Raw genomic sequence first — 26130 nt, 5'->3', positions numbered from 1 at the left:
ACCATTTTGCTCCACCTGAGCTTTGCGCTCAGTTTTCAAAACTGTCCTAGCATCTTTTGGAAGGTCAGAGATGCCTCTTCGCCGGCAGAAATCGAGGACATCGTTAATGCATGCATGCATCATATTATGTTTGGAAGCAATTATAGCAAGCTCTTCACTTGCAGACAGTTCGGAAAGTACATGAGAGAGCGTTAGACTACAAGTGAAGGCTATTCGTTCATCTGGCCCAGTGAAGCTGTCTGAAGCGAGAAAGTCATCAGACTCATCACTTGAATCGCTACCTTGAGGACCTCCTTTGTCACTTGAGCTGCTATCAGTCGCTGTGTTCATGCTCACGCTGTCATTCAATGATTCTGGTGCGACACACGCGACTTGAACGCGCTTCCCGGTATGCTTGTATTTATTGCGTATCATCCGCCGTAATTAATTAAATAATAATGTACTTTTGCACTGGCGATTCGAGAGGTGACTCAAAAAAAAAGAAAAAAGAGAGCGTCGGTTCCTCGATTTCCTTTCTCTCCTTTCGTCCCGGAATTTGCGCCATCGCCATCGCCATCGACGACAGCCTTGCCTTGTGCGCAACGGGGTAACCAAGGAGACTGAAGTCAACGTGTGCGTGAGTATGCATTTTTTAATACGAGAGTTTTCTTGTCGTGATTGTACCTTATGTGCATTCTCATCTACGGGTCAACGTCGTGTGCGAGTATTTGCGTAGTTAATGGCGTGTGCCAAATATGCAGCGAGCGCACGTGTGGCTAGGCCGATCGGTCGCGTACTACGTGCGCTCGAGATGAGTTCAATCATGCGCGCATGTTATATACTCCGGAATGGCATTGACTAGACCACTTTTTTGATGCACAGAAAGACGCTGGGCGTAGATTTCATGCACGACTTGCGCGACATAGCTACACTATAGATCTTGAATGAGGTCTGTCGGGGATCTATGCTCGTGTTACCCGGCCACAAGCACTTCATCTCCTGCATCGTTTAGGGCAGCGGAGTCTACACGCAACCGTGCCGGCCAGGAAATAAATTAGCCGTTTTCGCGAGAAATTCCGACGTCACTGCTGCGGTGGTGCCAAACAAAGCCATGTGGATTCTATGCGAACATTAAAGCACCTGAAAAATAATCTAAGAGACTTCTTTAGTGCTCGGCGTGGCCTAATGGCTCCCTGTTCGTCCAGTACGAGTGGTGCGTGTTAGTGCCACAATATGAGATCATGTAACACTTCGCTTCAGCCACGTGTTGTTCACAACTTAGCCTAAAATTTCACCGCCTTCCGCTAGCTTTGCTCTCCATGGGAGACGAGCTTAATTGTACCTCGTGCAAAAGGATACATGCTCTAATGAAACCACCGATTTCGCATGCTTGCACAGAAAGCTCCAGCCTTATGCAGTGGATCGACCACATGAATCAAACGGCGCATGTAAATAGCGGAGCGCTTGTGGCACACGTGGATCTTTACCATCTAAAACAGATTCGGTGCATAGAAAAAAACTTCTCAATTGCAGCGTGCCGCGTACTAGACGCGGAGACGGCGCAGAATGGCTCCTTATACGCGCGGCGATTCTGATGTCATGCCAGCTTCCTTAGGCAGAAATTATGAGATAATGTGCAGCTGTCAACACGCTTCTCGGCAAGTCATGAGGTGGTTTACGTCAGTAGCAATAGTTCTGCACCTAACTTTTGCACCAATTGCTTATTCGTGACAGTCGCGTTTCCACACAGACGATTTTTGTTCTTAGTGAGACTGAAATTTCATTACATATACAAAATTCATGGGTGTTAAGTTTCGTTAAGTAGCTGGTCAGGGAGGTTTGCCGCATGTTGCCTGCTCCTGGAACATGTGGCAAACCTCCCTGACCAGCTGCTTTCTACAGCAGGCAGCGACACAAGTTTATGCTAGTGCTCTCGTTGCAGCAGGTCACATCCCCACAATTGAAGGCACATTCTCACTTTTTTTTTTCTAAAAGCACCAGGCAATTAACTGTGGTAAGTGTCATACTCAACGAAGGCGACCCCAAAATGTGATCGTTCTGCAAAATTTGAGCAAGAACAGCGCAGTGATGAGTGCAAAACCTTTTTTCGAACAGGTGCAGCGAAATTATTCAGCACCCTGTAGAAGTTTGACGTACATATCACGGCTAACCTTATGCTCGGCTATCTTAACTGACGGTTGAACTTGTACCTTGAACTCGTATATACCAAGTAAATCAAAAGAGTAGTATTGTCATCTCATTCAAACAGTTTAAGTTCAAGATTATGAGTTTATGAGGGCAGTAACTGCAATGTATTGCTGCAGCCCTTTCACTGTCTCATGGCTGTATTAAGTGCTCATATGCTAAATGTACCAATTACTGTACCATGCTTTCCTTTTGTTTTGACCTAATATTGTGTCGCATTAATACGGTTCTTTCTTCTCGTATTATTGCAACAGCTAACATTGGATAAGTAGGAATGACATTGTGTTGTACCTAATCCTTGTACCTGTGACCACTACCCTCTGTAACAAAAAACCCCTGATGGTATAGTGTCCCAGCTGTTATGTAACATGCTTTAAAAATACACAGATAATTTTACACAAATAAAACCAAGTGCATGTTATTCACAGTCCAGTTGAGAAATGGCCAGTAATTTATTAGCCCTTGGCACCTAATTAGTTATAGCTAACGCTTTTAATTTAGTCATCTATCCGTTAGGGTGTTGATCAGGAAGTTGTATGATATGAGTGACATGCTTCTAGCAAGGTCCACATCATGTTTTTTTTTCTCGTGGAGAGAAGCCTGCAAGTATGAAAACTGCCATGCGTCAATGCACTCGTGTGCAAAAGGTTGCTGTGCCATCCAACAGTCTCAGCGGGGAAAGTTAACTGTCCTTTCTGGGGTTTTACGTGCCAAAACCAATTCCGAGGAGCTGTTGGGGAGCTGTTGGTGCATTTTGTAAAGAATATTTATGTTATTGTCAATGACAGGGCCAGCTTGCTTACCAACTAAGACAGTATCAGGGCCCTGCAATTCCATGCACATGATCTTTTTCAAGTTTCATGGGGGGGGGGGGGTTCATTGCCGGAAAAAATAAGCACACAATGTGGTCCTCACTGGAAACGGTTTGTTTTGGTGTCACTTATGATGCTCATTCCCAAATTAACATCTTGACAATTAGAACAAATAAAAAGTAGGCTCATTGCTTTGCTACTTGGATGACGTGCATCATGAATACTAGCACTTTTTCAACCAAACTCCAAAGAACATGCACTTTGTTTTGTTTGTGTAGACTGAACAGTATTTACTGATGCAGAAGTACTTTTCTCTTTAGTGTCCCTTTAAGACCACGGTGGTCAGGACCAACACAGTTCGTTTGCCTCCCCCCCCCCCCTTTTTTTCTTTAAATTAAAGTTTATGTATGATGCACTCTGTATAGCTGTTGAAAATGTTGCAATTGTTGTTGACAAGCACCATTGTTGCACATACAGGAAAGTAATCAAGCCTTCGCTGTTTGTTATTATGCATAATTTTTCCCCGCCTAGCTTGCAATCTGTAAAATTAGCAATAACTTCAATATTAACAGCACTCTTGTCATTTTATGGCTGATATCTTGCAGGTGTAAACATGCCTTAGAAGGTTGCATAGTTTGTTAAAAATCTAACTTTAAAAACTGTGCATCAAGAGGCTTGCACCTTTTGGCCAGTTTGAATGTTGCCATCCCAAGTTATACCAAATGCAATCTGCATTTTTGCATTGAATGGGGTTTGTAATAATAAATGATTCATTGTTTATTGAGATTTGCAGGTGCTTGACTGTCTCCGATATGTCATAACATTGACTGTTGGTGGCGGTGGGTGCAACTGAAAACTTGCAAAGAATATAAAAACAATGACAAACTAATTCTTTAGTGTCATTCTACAGTTCCTGAGTTATGTTAACTTGTACCACTGATACTTTGACGTCATCAAAGCTGTGCCAGCTTGTTCACAATGTCTGCGCAGTTTGCTTTGGGCATTCACAGAGGTCACAAATATTTTTTCGTGACATTTGTCCGTTGAATGTAGCCTGCACAGCTTAACAGGTTGCTTGTCGTTCTAGTGTCTATTATAATCTGTTTTGAATATTTTTACTTTGTTCAAAGGCACTTATGACAAGGCATAGAGGAGGGCCAAGAAGGCGGAATGCGAGTTGGCTGTGGACACCACGGAGCTGTCGGGTAATTGCTAGTGTTTTTTTGTTTTTTTATGCTCATGCTTGTGTGAAAGGGGAAGGCAAACTTGGAGCAGGGTTACATTTACAGAGCACTCGCTCTGCCAACTGGGCTGACCAGGAAGCTAGAGGTGACAGCTTCAGGCTAAAGTGGCAAGTCGAAGTGCATGCAACAAACGTTTTTTTTTTTTTCTGGAAAAGCTGCCGGTTTGAGGGGTTGAGTCTTATAAAAGATGCGACTTATAGACCAGAAAATATGGTACTCCCCATTAGGACCCAATAGAATGGTTCCACCTCTCCTTCTATTGCTGGAGGTACCCTTGAAAGTCTTTAAATACCTATGAGTTTTTGTCACCGAGACCTGTACAAATCCTGATACTTTGCATTTACCAGAGTGCTCTGAAACAACCAAATATGCCATAAATCTACCGCTTCTGCTGTGAAGTAAATATTTTTGTGTTTCAGCGATGCTGCTGCGGGTGCAGCTGAGGCAAGAAGTATGGGTCGTGTCTGAGAGGCTGGATGAAACTGAGCCTCTTAACAAGACCCGTGCAGTGTCTCAGCCTGCCTTGTCGACGGTGCCTCCAGTTCTTCCTCGGCTACCTGCCGACAATAATAAAGGATTAGAGGCAGCCGTGCGGGATGAGGCTGTGGCTGCCACCTTGGTTTGTACTGCCCTTTTATTTTTAATTATGAGGCTATGTAACATGTGGAAGTTCTGTGCTGTTTCATGAAACATGGTGTGGGTTCTATGTGAAGGAACTTTGCATAGCACACACTAAAGAGTTCATGGAAATAATTTGTTCCCTGCTGTATAGTTTCTAATGACATATTTGGACTGGACCTTAGTTTCTTTAACATGCATCTAAGCGTACACTAGTGTTCTTGCAATGAGACCTCATCGAAATGTGACCCTGACTGCCAGAATCAAATCTTTCACCTCGAGCTCAGCACCGCAACGCCATAGGCACTGAGCTACCATAGTGGCTTGCTGAATCGGTGATTTCCAACAGCTCTCCGTAGAGATACATTCATGAAGCAGGAGTAAATCGTTAAGTTATTAAAAATCTATTGCTGTGTAAGGAAGAAGAAGTACGCCGTGCAGAGCTCCGCAGCCGGATTGCCAGTGCTACTGAAGTGGGGCTCGGGCTCGACGCTGTTCCTGGTGCGCCTGGCTAAGCCTACGCAGTTGTGTCTTCCTGTCGGCATCCTTCGTGTCGTCCACAGCCGTGCCAGACTTCTTTGTCATATTTGGTGGAGGTTTGCTGGGTCCTCTCTCATCCTGGAATTGCGTAGCCGGATTCTCCCTGCTACCATGACCTCCGCAAGCGCCACGAGCTTACCACCAGCTGCTCCCCAGTCCTCCCTATGCCCCGGCACACTCCGTCAGCGGGACCCTCCCATCTTTAGCGGCAGTGATGACCACGACGTTGATGACTGGCTGTCATCATACGAACGCGTGAGTCGCAACAACAAATAGGATGACATCACGAAATTGACCACCGTCCCATTTTACCTCACCGGAATTGCCGACTTGTGGTTTAGAAACCACGAAAGCGAAGTCTCAAGCTGGACCGTGTTCAAGACGAAGTTCGGCGAGGTCTTCGGCCGTCCTGCTGTTCAAAAGCTTCGTGCCGAACAGCGTCTGCAGTCGCGCGCTCAGCAGCCTGGTGAGACCTTTACCAGCTACATGGAAGATGTCATCGATCTCTGCAAACGCGTCGATGCATCCATGCCTGAGGGCAATAAAATCAAACAAATACTGAAGGGCATCGACGAGGACGCGTTTCAAATGCTGATTTCAAAGAACCCCTCTACGGTTGCCCAAGTCATTGAACTATGCCAAAGCTATGACGAGCTACGCCGTCAACGCCTCCTCACCCGCCGCCCTAATCCCCATCAGGAATCGTTGTCGGGCTTGACCTCCCCTTTTCCAGATTCCACCCTCCTCTCGCAGATCAAGGCATTCGTCCGGGAAGAAGTTGCTCGCCAGCTCTCCCTTATCTGCAACAACCCGCCGGAGTCAAGTTCGTCCCTTAGTCCGACCCTACGACACGTTATAGAAGAACAAGTGTCCGAAGTTCTTCCTCTGGAGCGGGCGCCTCAACTCACCACCCCATTGACTTACGCCGACGCCGTCGCACGACCACGCCCACCGACGTTCCGGGCTCCGCCTCCGATGCCTAGCCCTGTTTTTACCTCCACGCCCTCACGACGTCCGGTGCATCGAGTAAATCCTTGGCGCACAGCGGACAATCGGCCCATCTGCTATTCATGTGGTATTGCCGGACACGTTGCACGCCTGTGCCGCCGCCGTCCACTTCATCCACGTGACGACCCACGCACAGCAGCGCACGACCATCCATTGTCTTACGCTCCAGACCGCGATTTACCCCTTCCCCGCCCAAGCCATCGCCCAGTTTCTGACCGCCGTTCTCCTTCTCCTCGTCGTCGCTCGCTCTCCCCGATGCGTCGACGTCCCTCTACCACTGACACGGAAAACTAAGTGGCGCAGTTCCCGAGGCAAGAACTGCGTCATCGTCGCAACGCTCAAGCCCTCTTCTTTCGCCGCCCAACGTTATTGATGTCGCTGTTGAAGGTGTCTCTGTGCTTGCCCTTATTGACACAGGTGCCGCCATATCTGTGATTGCCGAAAAACTATGCCGCTCAATACGAAAAGTCACGACGCCTTTCTTCGGTCCATTACTCCGCACGGCCACAGCACAGCACGTCCAGCCAGTGAATGCGTGCACCGCCAGACTTGAAATTCAAGGAGTGCTCTACTTCGTCGAGTTCGTCGTTATTCCCCACTGTTCCCACGATATTAATTTAGGTTGGGATTTTCTCTCCCGTCACCAAGCTGTTATTGATTGCTCCCGTGCAGAAGTCGCCTTCTCTTCGCTTGGAAATGCCATATCTGACGACGTTTCGCTTTCCCGCACCAAGTTGTCCCTCACTGACGACCTCCAGATACCTCCGCACGCATCCGTTCTGGCACCTGTGTCCTGTTCTGTTGCCTGCGACTCTACCGTACTCTTCACACCTTCCACTGCTTTCGTTCATCGCCACATCTCACCACTGCCAACCGCGCTGCTTGGCCTTCAAGCAGGCGCGACTCACCTTCCTGTATACAACCACTTCCCATTCCCGATTACGTTGCTTCGCGGTGAATCTCTCGGCACTGTGGAGCCTTACGACACCATTACCACGTTGAAACTTCTTGGATCGTCCGAGGTCAACACCCTCTCTGGTAGTCCCGCACCTGCCACATCGCCTGAAGACGTTCTCAGCCACGTCATCGACAGCGCCTTAAACCCCAAGCAACCCCATGACCTTCTCCGTCTCCTCGAGAAATTTCGCCCTGCTTTTGACAGCCATAGCACTTCCCTGGGTCGAACGACGACTGTATGTCACCGGATTGACACTGGTGCTCACTCACCGCTACGGCAGCGACCATACCGCGTATCGTCGACAGAACGACGCGTCATTGATGAGCAAGTAGGTGAAATGCTGCAGCGGGGTGTCATTGAACCGTCCGACAGTCCATGGGCATCGCTAGTTGTTTTGGTTAAAAAGAAGGATGGCTCGATCCGCTTTTGCGTGGATTACCGTCGCCTAAACAAAATAACTCGAAAGGATGTTTATCCATTGCCGCGGATCGATGACGCCTTAGACTGCTTACAAGGCGCAGAGTTCTTTTCCTCCCTCGATCTACGCTCTGGTTATTGGCAAGTGCCTATGGCTGCAGACGATAAGCCTAAAACTGCTTTAATCACACCAGATGGCTTATACGAATTTCCTGTGATGCCATTCGGCCTTTGCAACGCACCCGGCACTTTTGAGCGGATGATGGATACTATTCTTCGAGGCCTCAAATGGAACACGTGCTTGTGTTATTTGGATGATGTAGTAGTGTTTGCACCAGATTTTCCTACTCACCTTCATCGCTTGGAGCAGGTTTTACGTTGTCTCAGTGACGCTGGCCTCCAACTCAACCTGACGTAATGTCACTTTGGGGCACGAAAGCTGACAATTCTCGGACATGTCGTATCGAAGGATGGCGTTCTCCCCGATGCCACAAAGCTCCGTGCTGTTAAAGAATTCCCAAGGCCGACGACTCTAAAAGACTTGCGTAGTTTCATTGGCCTCTGCTCGTACTTCCGCCGCTTCATTCGAAATTTCGCTTCGTTTATGGCACCGCTGACAGAGCTTCTTCGGGGAGACCCCAATCTTTCCGCATGGTCACCGCCTTGCGACGAGGCCTTCGCGACGCTACGGCGCCTGCTTACAACACCACCGATACTGCGCCATTTCGATCCCACTGCTCCCACGGAAATCCATACGGATACTAGCGGCGTTGGTCTTGGCGCTGTGCTCGCCCAGCGAAAGCCCGGCTACCAGGAATATGTTGTTACTTACGCGAGCCGCACTCTCACCAAAGCTGAGCCGAATTATTCAGTCACTGAAAAAGAATGCCTAGCGATCATCTGGGCCATTACAAAGTTTCGCCCATACCTGTACGGCCGGTCCTTCGATGTCGTACCGATCACCACGCACTTTGCTGGTTGTCGTCCCTCAAGGATCCCTGCGGCCGCCTTGCCCGGTGGGCACTGAGGCTCCAAGAGTACGACATCCGTGTTGTCTACCGCTCCGGCAAGAAGCATGCCGATGCCGATGCTCTTTCGCGCTCGCCTGTCCACGCCGAAATTGTCAGTGTCTCCGTTCTAGATGACCCAGTTCCCCCATTCGCTTCTGTCGACATGGCTTTGGAGCAGCGCAAGGACTCCTGGATTTCATCTTTGATAGATTACATCTCTGATTCACCTGCACGCCCACCATCCCGAGCGCTCCGCCGACAAGCTTCGCACTTCGCCATCCGCGACGGAATCGTCTATCGTCGTAACTACAGTTCCGACGGCCGCAAATGGCTGCTTGTCATACCCCGGCAGCTCCGCACTGATGTATGCGCCGCTTTCCACGCCGACCCTCAGTGTGCACACGCTGGTCTCTTCAAGACCTACACCAGACTACGTCATAGGTTTTATTGGCGCGATATGTACACATTTGTGCAAAAGTACATTCGCTCTTGCACACAATGTCAACGCCGCAAGCCTGATCCTTGCCGCTCTTCTGGACCAATGCAACCTTTACCGTGCCCTTCGCGACCCTTTGACCGCGTTGGAATAGACCTATACGGGCCTCTGCCATACACAGCTGCTGGCAATCGCTGGGTCATTGTAGCCATAGACCACCTCACGAGGTATGCAGAAACGGCCGCTCTACCAGCCGCGACAGCTCATGACGTTGCCTCCTTCCTGCTTCAACGCTTCGTTCTCCAGCACGGCGCCCCCCGCGAACTCCTGAGCGACCGAGGTCGCGTCTTTCTCGCCGATGTCATTCAAGAACTTCTCACTGAATGCCGCATTATTCATCGCTGCGCCACCGCATATCACCCGCAAACAAATGGATTGACAGAGCGGTTTAACCGAACTCTTGGCGACATGCTTTCGATGTATGTCGCCTCCAACCACACAAACTGGGACCTCATCCTTCCCTATGTCACGTACGCCTACAATACGGCACCCCAGGCAACGACGGGCTTTTCTCCCTTCTTTCTTCTATACGGCCGAGAACCGTCATTTCCGATTGACACTATTCTTCCTTACCATCCCGACTTATCAGAGGGTACACCGGTTTCCGAAGCCGCCCGGTATGCAGAAGAATGTCGGCAACTAGCTCGCTCTCTAACAACGCAAGAACAAGCGCTACAGAAATTTCGTCATGACGACGGGCGCCCCCACAACCAGTTTTCGCCTGACGCTCTCGTTTGGTTGTGGGTGCCTCCTACTTCGACACCAGGTGTCTCCTCCAAGTTTGTATCCCGATACCATGGACCCTACCGGGTTCTACAGCAAACTTCTCCGGTGAACTACGTCATCGAACCTCTGACGCCCCCTACGGACCTGCGTCGCCGAAGCCGCGCAACTGTCCATGTCGATCGGCTCAAGCCGTATCACGAGCCCTTCATCCTTACGACGCCTTAGGCCTCCTGTGCGGCTCCGTCTTCAGCGAGGGGGGAAGATGTAATAGAGCACTGCACGGGCCGATTTTTGCGGCCCGAGCCCGGCCCGGGCCCGTTTTTACATTGAGCGGCCCGCCCGAGCCCGATCAAAATTTTTATGGCGAGACCCGGGCCCGGCCCGGGCCCGGAAATAATCTACGTTACCCGCCCGGCCCGGCCCGCCAACCCTTTACCTTAAGCCCGAGCCCGGCCCGAGCCCGGCTCGAAACCAGCCCGAACGCGGCCCGAGAGCGAAAAATACATGTTTTTCAGAGTTGAGAAGCCCGAGAATAACTCGCAGAAAGCCCGAGCCCGGCCCGGGCCCGCGTCAAAAAACCCGAGCCCGGCCCGGGCCCGGGTGAAAAAGCACACGCCGTGCCCGAGCCCGGCCCGAGCCCGTGAAAAAACTGCTCTACCCCGGGCCCGGGCTTTCGGGTAAGCCCGAGCCCGTGCAGTGCTCTAAGATGTAAGGAAGAAGAAGTACGCCGTGCAGAGCTCCGCAGCCGGATTGCCAGCGCTACTGAAGTGGGGCTCGGGCTCGACGCTGTTCCTGGTGCGCCTGGCTAAGCCTACGCAGTTGTGTCTTCCCGTCGGCGTCCTTCGTGTCGTCCACAGCCGTGCCAGACTTCTTTGTCATAGCTGATATAAAATGCAAACTGTGGCAGCTTTCTACAGAAGGACACAATGTAGAGCACTTGTGAATAAATTCTTTTTGTTAGACGAGTTGGCACATCGTGAATGATAAATAGCAGTGCAAACAAGTGGGACACAGTACAGGAAAAGGGGTGCAATGATGTTCTGTATATACTGTATTTACCTCATTTTAATCTACAGCTTTGTTTTCTAAATAATGGAGTTTGAAAATTGCATTGCGGTCGGATATGTAATGAAAACCACATTTGCAGCAAGTCTAGTGTACCTGTTGTCGAATTGCCTGATTGCACTAAATTGTTTTTTCTTGTGCTACAAGCCCATGAAACAAACTCCTAAACTATCCAGTTTCATGCAATGGTTCAAAGAATTTTCTAGAGCACTAGCAATTACTTTAAGAATGTAAACCCACATACCCTGTGGCCCCTGTTACTTTTTATTCCACTACTCTGATTTTTCTGTGCTTTGTTTTATCTACCACTATGCTACATTATGTAAGAGAATTTATGCTCTTCAGATTGAATAAGTGAAATACCCTATTTACTTATGTAATGGACAAGCTCGAATAATGAACATACCCCCAACTTTCGTTGTCACAATTTCATTTTTTTTCTCCCGCGAAATAAACACACCCTGAACTTGCTGCCGTGAAGTAGGAGAGACACAGTACGATTCGGCGTCCGATATGGCATTCAGTGGGTACGATTGTATCAGATGCTGAATCGTACGTGTGTCTCCTACTTTTATAGCGGTAGCATCATATGGACACTCCAGGTGCATTTTTGAAGTTGGCGGCAATGATCGCGGCTTTATCCCGCATTGGAGGGAAGAAAGCGGGTAGGAAACGCGCCGTATTTCGTCGTGTGCATGGCGCCGTTGGGAGGGGAGGGAGGCGGCACAGCAACTGCACATTGCACAGCCGGGCGTGCCCTATCTTGAAAACGATCTGCGTCGCAGGCTGAGTCTAGGTGCGACGGCAGCTTATACTTTTGAGCGTACTCCGTTATCGCCGCTCAGTTTGCGTTGAAGTGATACATGGCATGAAGGTCACTTCGCTCGCTGTTGCTGCAGCGCTTCCTCACACCAGCATTTCAACTGTGAGTGTCCGCGGTCATCGTGTGTGATTGGTTCATGTTTGCCTGTGCGCGCTGACACCATGCTGGTTAAATTACTTTGGAAGTTTATACGGGCGATAGAACTACTATCTTTACTTTGTATAGCTCTCTGCGCATTTGCTATCGCAGTCGATGGTTGCGGCTTTCTTTAGAGGTGGCCGCGGAAAAAGAAATCATTCAAAATTTTACCCTGCATAATAAACGCACCCCCCCCCCAACTTGCGCATATTTTCAAAGGAAAAAAAGTGCGTTCATTATTCGAGTAAATACGGTATTGTAATGGGGGTGCCCCATTTTCCATGCCGTAATGACAAGGGTTGGGAAAGTTGGTCAAATTGCGAACAGCTCGAACCATTGCATTGAACATTCATGGCAAAAACAGATGCTGGCCATAGAGAGAACATGGCCCCCGTGAAGGGGAAATAGCATTGTTTAATGTTTTTTCACCTTGGTTGCCATCCGTTTTGTTTTTTGACAGGCTTTTTCCCACCCAGTTTAAACCCACAATGAATGTAATGCAGACCAAAATGGTGTTGTTGAAGGGGTTATATGTTCTGCCTTCCCCATGAAGCCTTGTTCACTGACATAGTCGTTGGCCATATGCCTGTTGTAGCTAAATGAAATCAATAATAGTCAGTGAACAAGGCTTCTGTGTAGAAGCCAAAACATCCTTTCGACAAGCAAGTCGAAGCAAGTGTCGAACCTTCCGATGTCTTACGTGGTTGCCTTCTGTGCCATGATGTTATGAGAGGGAGAAAGCTAAACGAAACCTGGCTGTAGAAAAACTAGTATAAATGAGGTATTTAGTGCACTCTGGGGTTTGCTTGTATATTTCTGGGGTTTTAGAGTCCGGAACCTTCACGTAAAGGGACGGACAACTGCTCGGAACATGAATTGAGAAAACCGCTTGTGCAAAAATGACCTATCCTACTGGTTAAAATAAGCCATGTTTTTCTCATTAAATGGGGATTTATATTTTTAATTCTTCCCCAAAAATTGCGAAAAATGACCCTTGGCGCGCCACATGGCAAAAACATGAAGATGCATAAGTGGCCTGAAGAGGAGGGCAAACTGGAACAACTTGGTATTGATTCATGGTAAATAAGGAACAGCGCACTGAAAACGTAGACGAAGGGAGACTTGACACACCACAAGTGCTGACTTTCAACTGGAAAACTTATTGAATGAACGAGTTTATGAACACTTGAGCTGTGCATGCACTTGCAAGGCCGTGAACAATTCATGACATGCACTCGTGGTTAGATCAGGTGATACTAAACAAGAATGAATTAAAAAAAAACATCACACTGCTCGGCTGTCAACGATTTCCGGGGTCTAAAAAGGAAATTTCTCTTTCTTGGAAGACTATTGTAGGCGACTAATGCAACCTGGTCCTGCTTTCTGTATTCTATAGGCCTCGCAAATTTCATGAGTCAATTGGTCTGTGTGGCGAGAAAGATTCTCGGTCTGAGAGAATTCTGCAGTGCACCCGAATTGCCAAATGCGAGGCGCAAACAGTGCATTTTGGTGCTCCCTGAGGCGCACGTTTACACACCGCCCTGATTGTCCCACGTACACTCGGCCACAGGTGAGGGGGTTGCTGTACACGATTGCAGTGGCGCAAGGCACACGCATATTAGTGTGCCTTACAGGGCAGACTCTTTTTTGCATTTGCACCTTTCTCCACACATTTTGTAACTGCTGTGCAGATGCTACCCACTTTCTGGCTGAAAAAAAAATCTATGCCATGCCACGATCCCCTCCGCCCCCCCCCCTTTTTTTTTGTTTCAACCTGTGCTAACGCTAGTGTCCATAGCATGCTTCAATTCTTGCACGAACTTTCCACAAGACAGCATGCTATTGGCGTCTTAAGGAAAGCTTGTGCGAAGAGTAAAGTTTGGAGAGTAAAGATACGGCACCAAGAAGGAAGCCGTTAGCCATACATCCACTAGCGTTCGCACAGGTTGAAGGGGGGGGGGGGGATCGTGGCATGGCATAGATTTGTTTGTTCTTTTCAGCCAGAAAGAAAGTAGGTAGCGTATGCCCTGTAAGGCACACTAACATGTGTGTTTGCCTTGCGCCACTGCAATCGTGTACAGCATCCCCCTCACCTGTGGCCGAGTGTACGTGGGACAATCAAGGGCAGTGTGTAAACATGGGCCTCAGGGAGCACCAAAATGCACTGTTTGCGCCTTGCATTTCGCAATGCATTGCCATGACTGAGGGTGCACTGCAGAATTCTCTCGGACCGAGATTTTTTTTCGTCTCACAGACCAATTGACGCATGAAATTTTCGAGGCCTATAGAATACAGAAAGCAGGACCAGGTTGCATTAGTCAGCCTGCAATAGTCTTCTTAGAAGAAATTTCCTTTTTGAACCACGCAAATCGTTGACAGCGGAGCATCGCGATGGTTTTTATTTTTGTTAATTCATTATTGTTTAGTATCACCTGATCTAACCATGAGTGCATGTCATAAATTGTTCACTGCCTTCCAGGTGTATGTGCAGTTGAACTGTTCATGAACTCGTTCATTCAATAAACTTACCAGTTGAAAGTCCGCACTTGGGCTGTGTCTACGTCTCCCTACGCTTTCAGGACACTGTTCCTTATTTACCATGAATAAGAGGCCTATCACATGGCTTTCTATTATTGTATGGGTTTCATGGTATTCTTATTAGTATTGAAATGCAGTCCACATTTTGCTGTTATTTTTTTTACCTTACAATATGCTGATAAGCCTTCGTTCGTAGTGAAAGTGGCACTGCCTTTTTTTTTTGATGAGTTGGCTTGGTAAGTGAATAATGATAACGGGGGCCAGGCAGCCATGATGTAGGTGTGTATGTGGGGGAAAAACGCTGTACAAATGTAAGAAGGTCTGTACGACAATGCAAACTTATTGTACCAGCTTTATATCTTCAAAAGTGGTTGAAAAGGCCAAAATGTAGGCAGTTAACTGCAGTTGCACTCACTCCTGTGAAGCAGAATGATAGGCTGCTTTCACAATTTGCGAAGCTGCAGGTGCAAACATTGCTGAGGGTTAACTTTTGGTTACCACAAAACCACATCTTTAAAAACTGGTTGTCCGTCGCTTTAACGCAAAATGTGAAGGTCTGAAAATATCATGTCGGTATGCCTTTAAGCTGTTTTGTGCCACACGTATGTAGATCTGGCTTTCCTGCACTCTAATGTCACATCCCCTTATTATGCATTGGGAATTTGCATGGGAGTAGAGTTGGTGCGCTTACAAATGATAGTGAAAGCTTGGAGAGGTAGTTACTATGAAACGTAGTTACTGTGCTAAGGGTTATGAAACACAAGCATGAAATGCACAGAACAGACAAGACCTGATGCACTTCGTGTTTGTGTTTATTCCAGTAACGCTAACGTGTTGTAGAGCACACTTACAATTAAAGGGCATTGCGTCACAAACCTCTTCCAGCAAAAATGTTTTGCTCTGCACTCAGCTAAAAATTCACTTCACTTGGCAATAAATTATATTCTGGTAGTATTGGGTAGATTTTTCAACTTGAAAACATTGCCGCATACAATGCTCATTTCCACATCTCTGGCAATTTTTGTCTTTTGCAGCGCAAGCACCTCCTGCAAATAGGAGGGAAGTCACTGCGCGAGGTGGCATCGTATGCCATGAAGGCTGTAATGGCGCACCCCGTCCAAGTGCTTTACAGCCTTCATAGCAGGAAGGGGAAGAGGGCATTCATCAATTTGAAGTTATGCCGGATAGTCACAGGTAAAGCTTCCTCAGTCATCCTTTTGCATTGTTGAAGTATTGTGTGTACAGCGGAACTCCTCTACAGCGAAATGGCTTGCATAACAACAGGTTGTCCTTGCCAAAATCGTGTCTTTCATATAAATTGTCAACTTCTACAACGAAGAAATTTGGACGTCCCTGTTGGCTGATTTCATTTTTTACAATGAAAGCCACATACTCAGTCACCACTGCCCTTGCAGAAATTGCGAAAGTGTGCTCTGCACTAGCACCAATGGCAGCTTAGGTGAATTGCTTGACGAGCATGCCGATGAATTGCATCACACCAGGCAGCTTACACGTTTAGAATCAGCGGGTGAGACACTTGAATATGTCTCGGTTAGTAAAGACATGGTGTGATCATCACTGATGACGTTAACGCTATGTTAGGGTGAAAAAACAAGAATGTCAACGAAGGCAACAGGGATGAAGATCCTGTAAATGGATCAAGAATTTTCATGGCGGGGAAGGCGATAGCATTTAATTATCCGCAGCATTACTTTGCGTATCCTGCATTTCGCCGCTGAGCATGCTGTGAACCTCGGATTCAATAAGGTTGGCTGCGGTTGCAAATTCTGTCAGATAAACTCTGTGCTAAAGACTTAGCAACTTATTTCACTAAGTCTCATGAAGGTTTTCTTTTGTTGAATGTGTTTGCCTGCTCTATGGTGGGTGATCTTTACGGTGCATGCTGTATGTACTAATTGTGGTCTTTGCACGTTTGTGTGCAGATGTCATCTGTGCGAAAGGGGGGGGGGGCGACCTGACACAAGCACAGGACTTCATTAAGTGGTTCCCAGGGTCTGTGGACAGCGGTGGTGGCAGGAAGAGGCGTTTCACAGAAACGTTTGCAGCAGAGCAGCCCGATGATCCCTCCCTTCAGGGCAGGAATCATTGCCTGCCCACTGCTGCCCTCTCCCTGCCCCACGCTTGCCCTCAGGTCCCTGGCAAGTCCACCGTCGGCCCCTCCTGTCCGGCTGCTGCTGCCCCTGCTCCTTCCCCTGCTGCAGCCCCTGCCGCCCCTGCCCTTCCTCCTGCTACTGCCCCTGGAGCTGAGCACCCCTACTGATGCCTGCATCAGTTCAAGGATTGTATTGTAAATAGTAAAATAGTACTGTAAATAGTATACTAAATAAATTATATTTTCGTTTACGCTTTGCGTGTGTCTGCAGGAAGTTTCCTTCCCGCGCTTATTTCCATCACATTTTCTTCGCTACTAATTGTATAGGCAGTAAGCTAGCATACAAGCAACAGAATGGCTAAGTACAGGCTATGCTTGAAACACGTTGGATACAGAATGGCTGAGCACTGGGTATTCTTGAAACATGTTGGATACAGAATGGCTGAGCACTGGGTATTCTTGGAACACGTTGGATACAGAATGGCTGAGCACTGGATCTTCTTGAAACATGTTGGATACAGAATGGCTGAGCAGTGGATGTTCTTGAAAGACTGGATACAGGATGGCTGTGCACTGGCTCTATGCTTGAACTACATTGGATTCTACAATGGCAAACTGTACGGCCAATCTTGGCTCAAACAGTGGGTGAACCTTGGATTGGATTGCACTTTGCCATGATGCCAGGATTGGGCCAAAGTTCGTACCAATTTCTGCGAGCATTGGACCATGCTTGGCCCAGTGCTGTCGTGCTGCCTGGGGAGGAATGTCTCACGTTTATACGAACGGGTGAGCGATTCCAACCACTCGGACCTGACAGTAATGCTGGCCAATGTGGTGTTTTATCTTAGTGGAACAGCGAAGTTGTGGTATGACAATCACGAGGCCGACTTTGGGAGCTGAGATACATTCAAACAAAAGCTCCGTGACCTGTTCGGTAGGGCCTCCAGTGGAAAAATCGCTGCGAAGCAACAGCTGTCAACCCGCGCCCAGACGTCCACGGAATCATACTTGTCGTACATACAGGATGTACGGGCGCTGTGCCGTAAAGCTGACAGTAACATGCCAGAGTCTGACAAGGTTGGCCACGTGCTGAAAGGGATAGCGGACGACGCATTCAATTTGCTCATGTGTAGAAATTGTGCTACCGTCGATGCCATGATCGAGGAGTGTCAGCGCTTCGAGCAGGCTAAGAGCCGCCGTATTGAACGACCATTCGCCCGGCTTCCCAACACCACTGCAACGTCTTCGTGTGAAGAGCGGCCGCCATCTAACCTTTCGCCGCCGTCGGCCGAATTCACGAGGATTGTCCGCCGTGAAATCGAGGCAATGGCTCCCGCTAGCCTTTTTACCAGCTCTAACGCTGGCGACTCGAGCACACCATCGGTTTCACTCGTCCAAGCCATCGTGCGAAACGAACTCGCGAATCTCGGGGTTCACGCTGCTTGAGCGGTTGTCAACCCTACAGCCCCTTCCGGGGCCCCGACATCGTTCTCTCGGTATCCACGGTTTGTTCCACGATCTCGGAACCCTGCAGATTGGCGAACTGGAGACGATCGGCCTATCTGCTTTAACTGCCGCCGTGTCGTACACGTTGCTCGCTACTGTAACAACCGCTGGTCGTTCCCGCCAGGTACTCCATCCTTTGGCCATGCTCGCCGCCTTGAACGCAGCCCTTTTGAGTCACTATCTGCGGCACACCCCTGCAATCCTGACGCTGCCACGACATGGTACAGCCGCTCGCCGTCACCTAGAGGTCACCAGTTGCATTCGCAACCGTACCGCCGTCCGTCCTCCCGCTCCCCGCCACCTCGCCGCGCCCCGTCGCCGAGCAACCGTGGCTCCTTCACTCCGGAAAACTAAACGATGCAGCGCCCGGAGGTAACGCTTTATCTACGACTCTGCCCCAAAACCCTCTAGTTACTCTGCCGACTCGACGCTGTGTGTTGGACGTTGACGTTGATGGCGTGACAATTTCTGCACTTGTCGACACCGGGGCTTATATTTCTGTCATGACTCTGGTCTTCGCCGTCGCCTAAAGAAGGTGCGCACACCTGCTGCTTCCGACGTTGTAAGAGTGGTCGATGGAGGAACTCCCACCTTCCTTGGCATGTGCACTGCCCGCGTCACAATCGCCAGTCACCCAACTACTGTTTTATTTGCCGTCCTTGAGCAACGTCCGTACCACATTATACTTGGTCTGGACTTTCTCGCAACTCACTTTGCCCTAATTGACTGTGCAACTGGCCTCCTGCAGCTCGAAGTACCTCACCTAGCCGATGCCCCAACCACGCCTTCGGCCCGTCCCTGCTCTCTCGAGTATGTGCGCATGCCCCCGCAAGCCGTCATGTTTGACGTAATAGTTCAGCGGAAACCCGCTAGGTGGAGAGAAGTAATTAAAAGGAAAATGAGAAATCCACCAAAATGTAGCAGTTGCTACAGAGGAAACCCATACGGGTTCCTCGAAAGAAAAAGCCTCGCAAGAGGAAACCCATACGGGTTCCTCGAAAGAGGAACCCGTAAAAGGAACCCGTATGGTTTTCCTTTGTAGCAACTCCTACATTTGGGTGGATGTCTCATTTTCCCTTTAAGCCGCCATGTATATCGCCATGGTCTCGAGACCTCCTGTCGCTGGTGGAAATTACGTGCTATCCCCGGTAACAGACGTTCTGCTCCCCAAGAACGTCGCCGTGCCTAACACCTTCGTGACTGTCACCGGCAACCGCATCGCCATTCCGATTTTAAATTTCAGCGCCTCTCCTCAACTGATTCCGGCAGGCATGTCACTCGCCGCGATCACTGCTGCCGAAGACTGCGAAATTTGCGCGTTGGATTCCACCACTCCCTCCAGTTCGTCCTTCATTTGCACCACAATCAGTTCGCCGCGCGATGTCTTTGTCAGAATGATGCCTGCTGACCTTCCTTCTGATCAAGCTACTGACCTTCGCCGCCTTCTGCAGTCCTACCACGACATTTTCGACTTCGACGATCGTTCTCTCAGACAAACGTCTGTTGTCCAACATCGCATCGACACGGCAAACGCGAGCCCTATCCGCCGCCGTCCCTATCGCCGTGTGATCCAAGGTGAAGTTGACAAAATGCTCACAAAAGGCGTTATCGAACCTTTCTACAGTCCGTGCGCGTCCCCTGTGGTGCTAGTAAAAAAGAAAGACGGCAGCTGGCGCTTTTGTGTTGATTATCGACACTTGAACAACATCACACGCAAGGACGTCTACCCCCTGCCCCGAATTGATGACGCCTTGGACTGCCTCCACGGCGCCACGTACTTTTCCTCCCTCGACCTACGCTCCGGATACTGGCAGATTACCGTTGATGCCATGGACAGTGAAAAAACTGCCTTCGTCACACCAGATGGAGTTTACCAATTCAAGGTTGTGCCTTTTGTATTATGTAATGCCCCCGAAACCTTTGAGCGAACGATGGATTCTCTCCTTCGGGGCTATAAGTGGTCTACTTGTTTATGCTATCTAGATGACGTGATTGTGACTTTTGAGGACCACCTAGTGCGCCTGTCGGCCATTCTAGATGTGTTTCGCCGCGCTGGCCTGCAACTTAACACCTCCAAGTGTCGTTTCGCTCGGCGTCACATCACCGTTCTCGGTCACCTTGTTAGTGCTAGCGGTGTCCCACCTGACCCCGACAAGGTGCGTGCCGTCCGAGACTTCCCTATTCCTCACTCAGTTAGCGATGTACGGAGCTTTGTCGGCTTGTGTTCCTACTTCCGCCGCTTTGTCAGGAATTTTGCCGACATTGCCCGGCCTCTTACTGGCCTACTCAAGAAGGACATCTCTTTTTCCTGGGGTCGTGCCCAAGCTGCCGCATTCACGACCCTGGTCAGTTTACTGACTTCACCGCCCATTTTGACGCATTATGACTCGTGGGCCCCTACAGAAGTTCGCACCGACGCTAGTGACCACGGCATAGGTGCAGTACTCGCCCAACGCCAGAACGACCAGGACCGCGTCATTTCCTACGCTAGCCGCGTTCTCTCGTCGTCGAAGCGGGATTATTAGATAACTGAGCGCGAATGCCTGGCTTTGGTCTGGGCTGTGGCAAAATTCCGCCCTTATTTGTACGGCCGAACGTTTTTTGTTGTCACGGACTACCATGCCCTTTGCTGGCTCTCGTCGCTGAAGGATCCTACAGGAAGGCTTGGTCGCTCGGCGTTACGACTGCAGGAGTACACCTTTGACGTGCTCTACTAATGTGGCCGGATTCACCAAGATGCTGACTGTTTATCCCGTTACCCTGTCGACCCTCCCGACACCGCCGAACGTGATACCGGTGACTTCGTCATAGCTATTGCAGATCTGGCCAACATACGGGCTGAACAGCAAAGTGACGACACGTTACGATCTATAATTGGCCGCCTCCATTCTCGTCAGCCCGACCCATCGCTTCGTCTGTTTGTGTTTCACAACAATATTCTTTACCCTTGTAGTACCATTCCCGACGGCCCAGAGCTTCTGCTTGTTCTCCCCAAGCATCTTTGTGCTACTGTTCTCCAAGAACTCCACGATGCTCCAGCCGCTGGCAATCTTGGCGTATCCCGCACATACGATGACGTGCGGTGCCTGTTTTTCTGGCCTGGTCTGTACCGATCTGTTCGACGTTACGTTGCTGCGTGTGACCTTTGTCAGCGACGTAAACGGCCCTCAGGATTGCCTGCCGGCCTTCTGCATCCTATTCATATACCCCAGGAGCCATTCTACTGCGTCGGTCTCGACCTCCTCGGTCCATTTCTTACGTCTGCTTCAGGGAACAAGTGGATCGCAGTTGCGACCGACTACGCTACGCGTTTTGCCATCACGCGAGCTCTGCCGACAAGTTGCGCCACTGGTGTCACCGATTTCTTCCTTCATAACGTCATCCTTGGTCATGGTGCTCCTCGGCAACTGCTCACAGACCGAGGCCGCTACTTCTTGTCGAAAGTTGTCGATGACCTCCTTCGTTCCTGTTCTGTGGAGCACAAGTGAACTACTGCGTACCACCCGCAGGCCAACGGGCTCACCGAAAGGCTGAACCGCACTTTAACCGATATGCTGTCGATGTACGTGTCTGACGATCATCGGGACTGGGACAGCGCTTTGCCATACCTCACGTTCGCGTACACACGACACCGCCGGTTTTTCGCCATTTTACCTCCTGTATGGACACCACCCTGCATTGCCTTTTGACACGCTACTACCTTCTGGTGTACAACATACCACAGAGTATGCCCGCGATGCTGCCGCGCGAGCCCATCTGGCACGTCAGATCGCTCATGAACGACTCTCCGACTCACAATTATGCTAAAAGGACCGTTATTACCTTAGCCACCGACACCTCTGCTTTTCTCCGGGATCTCTTGTGCTCCTCTGGAACCCTTCTCGTCGCGTCGGTCTTTCTGACAAGCTTTTATCGCGTTACACCGGACCTTACAAGGTTTTACGGCAACTTAGTGACGTGAACTATGAGATCACCCCACTGAACAGTTCTTCACCATCTACCCTGCCATCTTGTGACGTCGTGCACGTATCCCGACTAAAGCGGTACTTTTCCGTCACATCCTCATGTAATTAGTCTGCGCCCAGACGGCACTCAGCCGGGGCGGTTAGATGTTACGGGCCGCCTCCTTGCATCAAGGAAGAATACGACGATCGCCGGGTAACGCTGGGCGTGTTCAGAAATCTTGGCCATCTCTGTTAACAGTCCCTGTATATAAATCCTGTCGCTATTTTATCTATTTGACGCCCCGTCACAATATATAACTCTTGCGGTATACATACAAGCATCGGCCATAAGTAAAACAACAGTATTTGCACGGTAGGCGTACTGGCGGCCTCAGCAAAGACCACAGCCACGGACTGGCGCGCCCGTATGACCTATCGTCGCCAGCGCTATCCCGTAATGTCCCGTCACGGCAACCGCATCGTTTTCTGAATCGCCAAGGCGCTGGCCTCACCGATACACTTACCCAGTCCGGCCGCCGAAAGACAGGGGACGGCGTATTCGGTAACCTGAACCCAAGCAGAACACCTGCTGCCGCCAAGCAGTAGCTAAATAAACAGCTTTTAAAGACATAACATGAAGGTCTTCATTTCTTGATCGGCAGCGCGTGTGGCGTAGACTCGTAGCGTCGCTGGAATGCGTACAACACGCTTTTATTAACCCAAACGAGCCACCGATATTTGTTGCTAGCAGACTAAAGCCGTCACGTGCTGGATAACCAAGCTACACGCAGCAATCGCGCGCTACCTGCACAACCAGGAGCGGACTGTGCGCGGAGAGTGACGCTCACAAGAAGCGTACCCGCAAAGCTACGCAATGTGAGCTTAGTAGGCGACCTGCAGCGCACCATCGCAGGGGGGGCATCGGCCCTACGCGGCAGCAGATACCGCACACAAAGTGTATCTTATCCGCTTCTTTCGAGTCGACACGTGGAAACGGCAAACGTTTCTTTGGAAATAATTTATTGTGCGCACGCGGCAGAATGCGGTATAACGTTTCGACATAATCCCCCCCCCCCGCCCCCCCGCTCAACGCAACTTTGTCAGCGCTTACAAAGTGCCTGCATTCCCATAGAAAAGACATCAATTGGGAGTGCGCGCGATCACTCCTGCTTCGCATGGCGTGCGTCTTCATGAGAACGAAACACCTTGGAGCCCAGGGCTTCTTTTAGTAGTTCGAACATATTGACGTCGCTCGGGGAAAGATCTGGGGAGTATGGTGGATACGGAAGACAATCAAGCTTAATTCAGGTCTCTTACTGTCGCAACTGTTGCACGGGCTGCATGGGGCTGCGAATTGTCATGTTGCTACAGAAGACCCGCAGACAGCAACCAAGTGTTCATTTAATTGCAGACCGAAGATGATTGTTTAGGAGGTGAGAGCACGAATCACTAGTGATAGTGTTCCCTCGCGACGTGTAGTGCTCCAAGATGATGTCTTTTTCGCCCCAAAAGATGGTCAGCGTAACCTTCCTTGCCGATCACTGTGTTCGGAGCTTCTTTGGTTTAGCTGATGATGAATGGAGCCATTACTTACTCGCTTGCTTCGTTCTTGGTTGGTGATAGTGAACCCAGGTTTCGTACCCGGTTACGATTCTTCCGAGGACGGCAACCTCCAGTTAAACGATACGCAGAAGTTGTTCACACTTATCAGCACCGTCACGGTTTCAATTCAGGATTCAGCTGCCGGAGCACTCTTCTAGCAGACACTTAGCAAAATCCGAGCACATCATGCCCAATGTGGCATGCTGAACCATGACTCATTCATTCACTTGCTGCAATGCCATCCAGCGTCACTCGGTAGTTTTCCATCACGATGGTTTCAACGGCTGCAATGTTTTCTGGAATCACAATGGGGTTTGCCTGACCCGGACGTGGAGCATGGGCCACGGGCGTCACAAAATTTGCGAATTTGTGACGGTATTCGTACACTTACTGCAGCGACACACATGCACCACCATACCACGATGAATTTCGATAGCCTTCACACCTGCACTATGGGCAAACCGAATAACATAACGCTGTTCCTCTCTGGTGCAAGTTTCTAGTGGGGCGACCATTGTTACTCTGCCTCTGTGTCAATGTTTGTGCCCCTGAGCCATGCTGCCTAAAATGAGCATCGCGTGCACTGTTAGGCTCATGTCTGCTAACCTAAAGCCCACAGGCTTCATCTTTCGCTTTTTTATTTCTTTAGACATTTGCGGTTTTCATTTGACTGATCCTCGTATCTCTCAAGAGCCCCGAATACAACAAAGCTCGCACAAACACGGTCACTGTGCATGGCCCCCCGTGTTGCACCGAACCCTTCAATAACTTAAATCAGCGCCTGAGCTCATGTATAAACCATATACATACACGAAACACGCAGCGGCCGTTGAAAACCACTTACCATGGAGTCTTAAAGTTCAAACCTGCGCTAGACACAAACAATCGCAGCAGAAGGCGCCGTTGCTTTAATGGCTGCCGCTTGACCCCTTTTTGCGCACGCGTTCCGAAGCCCTGTGCTCCTCAGCGCGTACTTTCAGCTTTCGACTGCAGCGCCAATGCGCAGCTATTCTGAGCAGGAAAAAAAAAACAGCGCGGAGACACATTGCATGGAATATTCTAAATCCGACTGCAGAAATAATTCTTAACTTGTCGCTCAGGCTGACAGCCATGTTGGACATTTCATTTCATTTCATTTATTTCTGAAAGTGCCCAAGAATACCTCTAGACCTTAGTATTGGTGCACTTGTGTTGCACAAAAAACAAACAACAAACAAAACAGAAAACCTGAAAGTACAACGGTAAAATGCAACAAAACCTTGAATTACAATGACAGAAATCAGATAATGAGCAAATGCAAGAGCTGAAAATATCAACATCATAACGCAAGGTATATTGTTGTGTCACAAGATGTGTTATAGCGTTAGAGGCGCAAGAGGAGTTAACGTAGAAAACGCTGGGATTACGCAAGTTTGGGCGAGGCACGCACAGCGTTACAGCCGACAGTAACCGCGGAGAGGAAAAGTGGTTATAAATTAGTTTATACAAGAATAAGTAATCGTGATATTTTCGCCTTATTTCTCGGCGTGTAATATTAAACATGCGCACTACACTCTCATATATGGGCATAAAATACACGGCGTCCCATAAATCGATCGTACAGGATACGAATGAAACGTCGCTGAACTTATTCAATTTTAGCCACATTGGACAAATAATACAGTTCCATACAACGGAACTAAACTCTAACTTGGTGCGGACAAAAGAAGAATATAAGACAACAACGCAGTTGACATTCGTAAATTTTTTGTCATTTTTGATATAATACCTAACTTTCTGTAGGATGCATTAAAAATGCTTGAAACATGTTGTTCGAAAGTTAGTCGGCAGTTAACCAATACTCCTAAGACGCGCGTACAACTCGCTTTTTTTAAAGGAATGTAATCATGTGAGTATTTGTATGATAAAGTGGATAATTTACGACTAAAGGAAACAACAAGTGTCTTAGTTGGGTTAATAGGCAATAAGTTAGAAGCACACCACTCTGCGACAGAATTCACATCTTCCTGTAATAATTCACAATCCTGCGCTGTTTCTATTCCACGCTAAAGCTTAGGGAAAACAAGGGTGATGCGGGAGATGGTGATTCAAGACGATGAGTAACACGAGTAACACGCTAAAGCTTAATATCATCAGCGTACAAAAGGAGACGCGAATGACGCAAACATTCTTCAAGATTATTAGCAAAGATATTGTCACCAGGTCACGAGCTGCGGCGAGCGCGAGCCAGTATTCAGGCAAGGAAAGAAGAACTTTGCGTTTTGGTGTCGGCCATCTTCTTGGCTAGTGCACGTCTCTGCCGGTGCAGTACTTGTTGTTATAAAGGCCTTCTTGTTATAAATAACGGACCTAATATAGACCCTTGCGGAACACCGGAAGTTGATTCAA

The 26130-nt window shown here is 49.0% G+C and overlaps 2 long non-coding RNA genes across 2 annotated transcripts; both read left to right on the top strand.

Moving 5' to 3' along the window:
- The first annotated feature begins 593 nt into the window (after positions 1-593).
- LOC125942541 (uncharacterized) lies at positions 594-4728 on the top strand. Its single transcript, XR_007465193.1, has 3 exons — positions 594-616; positions 4127-4201; positions 4660-4728. It is a non-coding gene; the product is annotated as an uncharacterized LOC125942541 (long non-coding RNA).
- A 24-nt stretch (positions 4729-4752) lies between these two features.
- On the top strand, positions 4753-16661 carry LOC125942540 (uncharacterized). Its single transcript, XR_007465192.1, has 3 exons — positions 4753-4859; positions 15612-15771; positions 16521-16661. It is a non-coding gene; the product is annotated as an uncharacterized LOC125942540 (long non-coding RNA).
- The last annotated feature ends 9469 nt before the right edge of the window (positions 16662-26130 follow it).

The sequence above is a fragment of the Dermacentor silvarum genome, chromosome 1 (genome assembly GCF_013339745.2).
Source record: "Dermacentor silvarum isolate Dsil-2018 chromosome 1, BIME_Dsil_1.4, whole genome shotgun sequence".
In the NCBI taxonomy this organism is placed as follows: domain Eukaryota; kingdom Metazoa; phylum Arthropoda; class Arachnida; order Ixodida; family Ixodidae; genus Dermacentor; species Dermacentor silvarum.
Note: the sequence above shows the minus strand (reverse complement) of the source record. Positions and strands in the feature narration are given on the sequence as shown.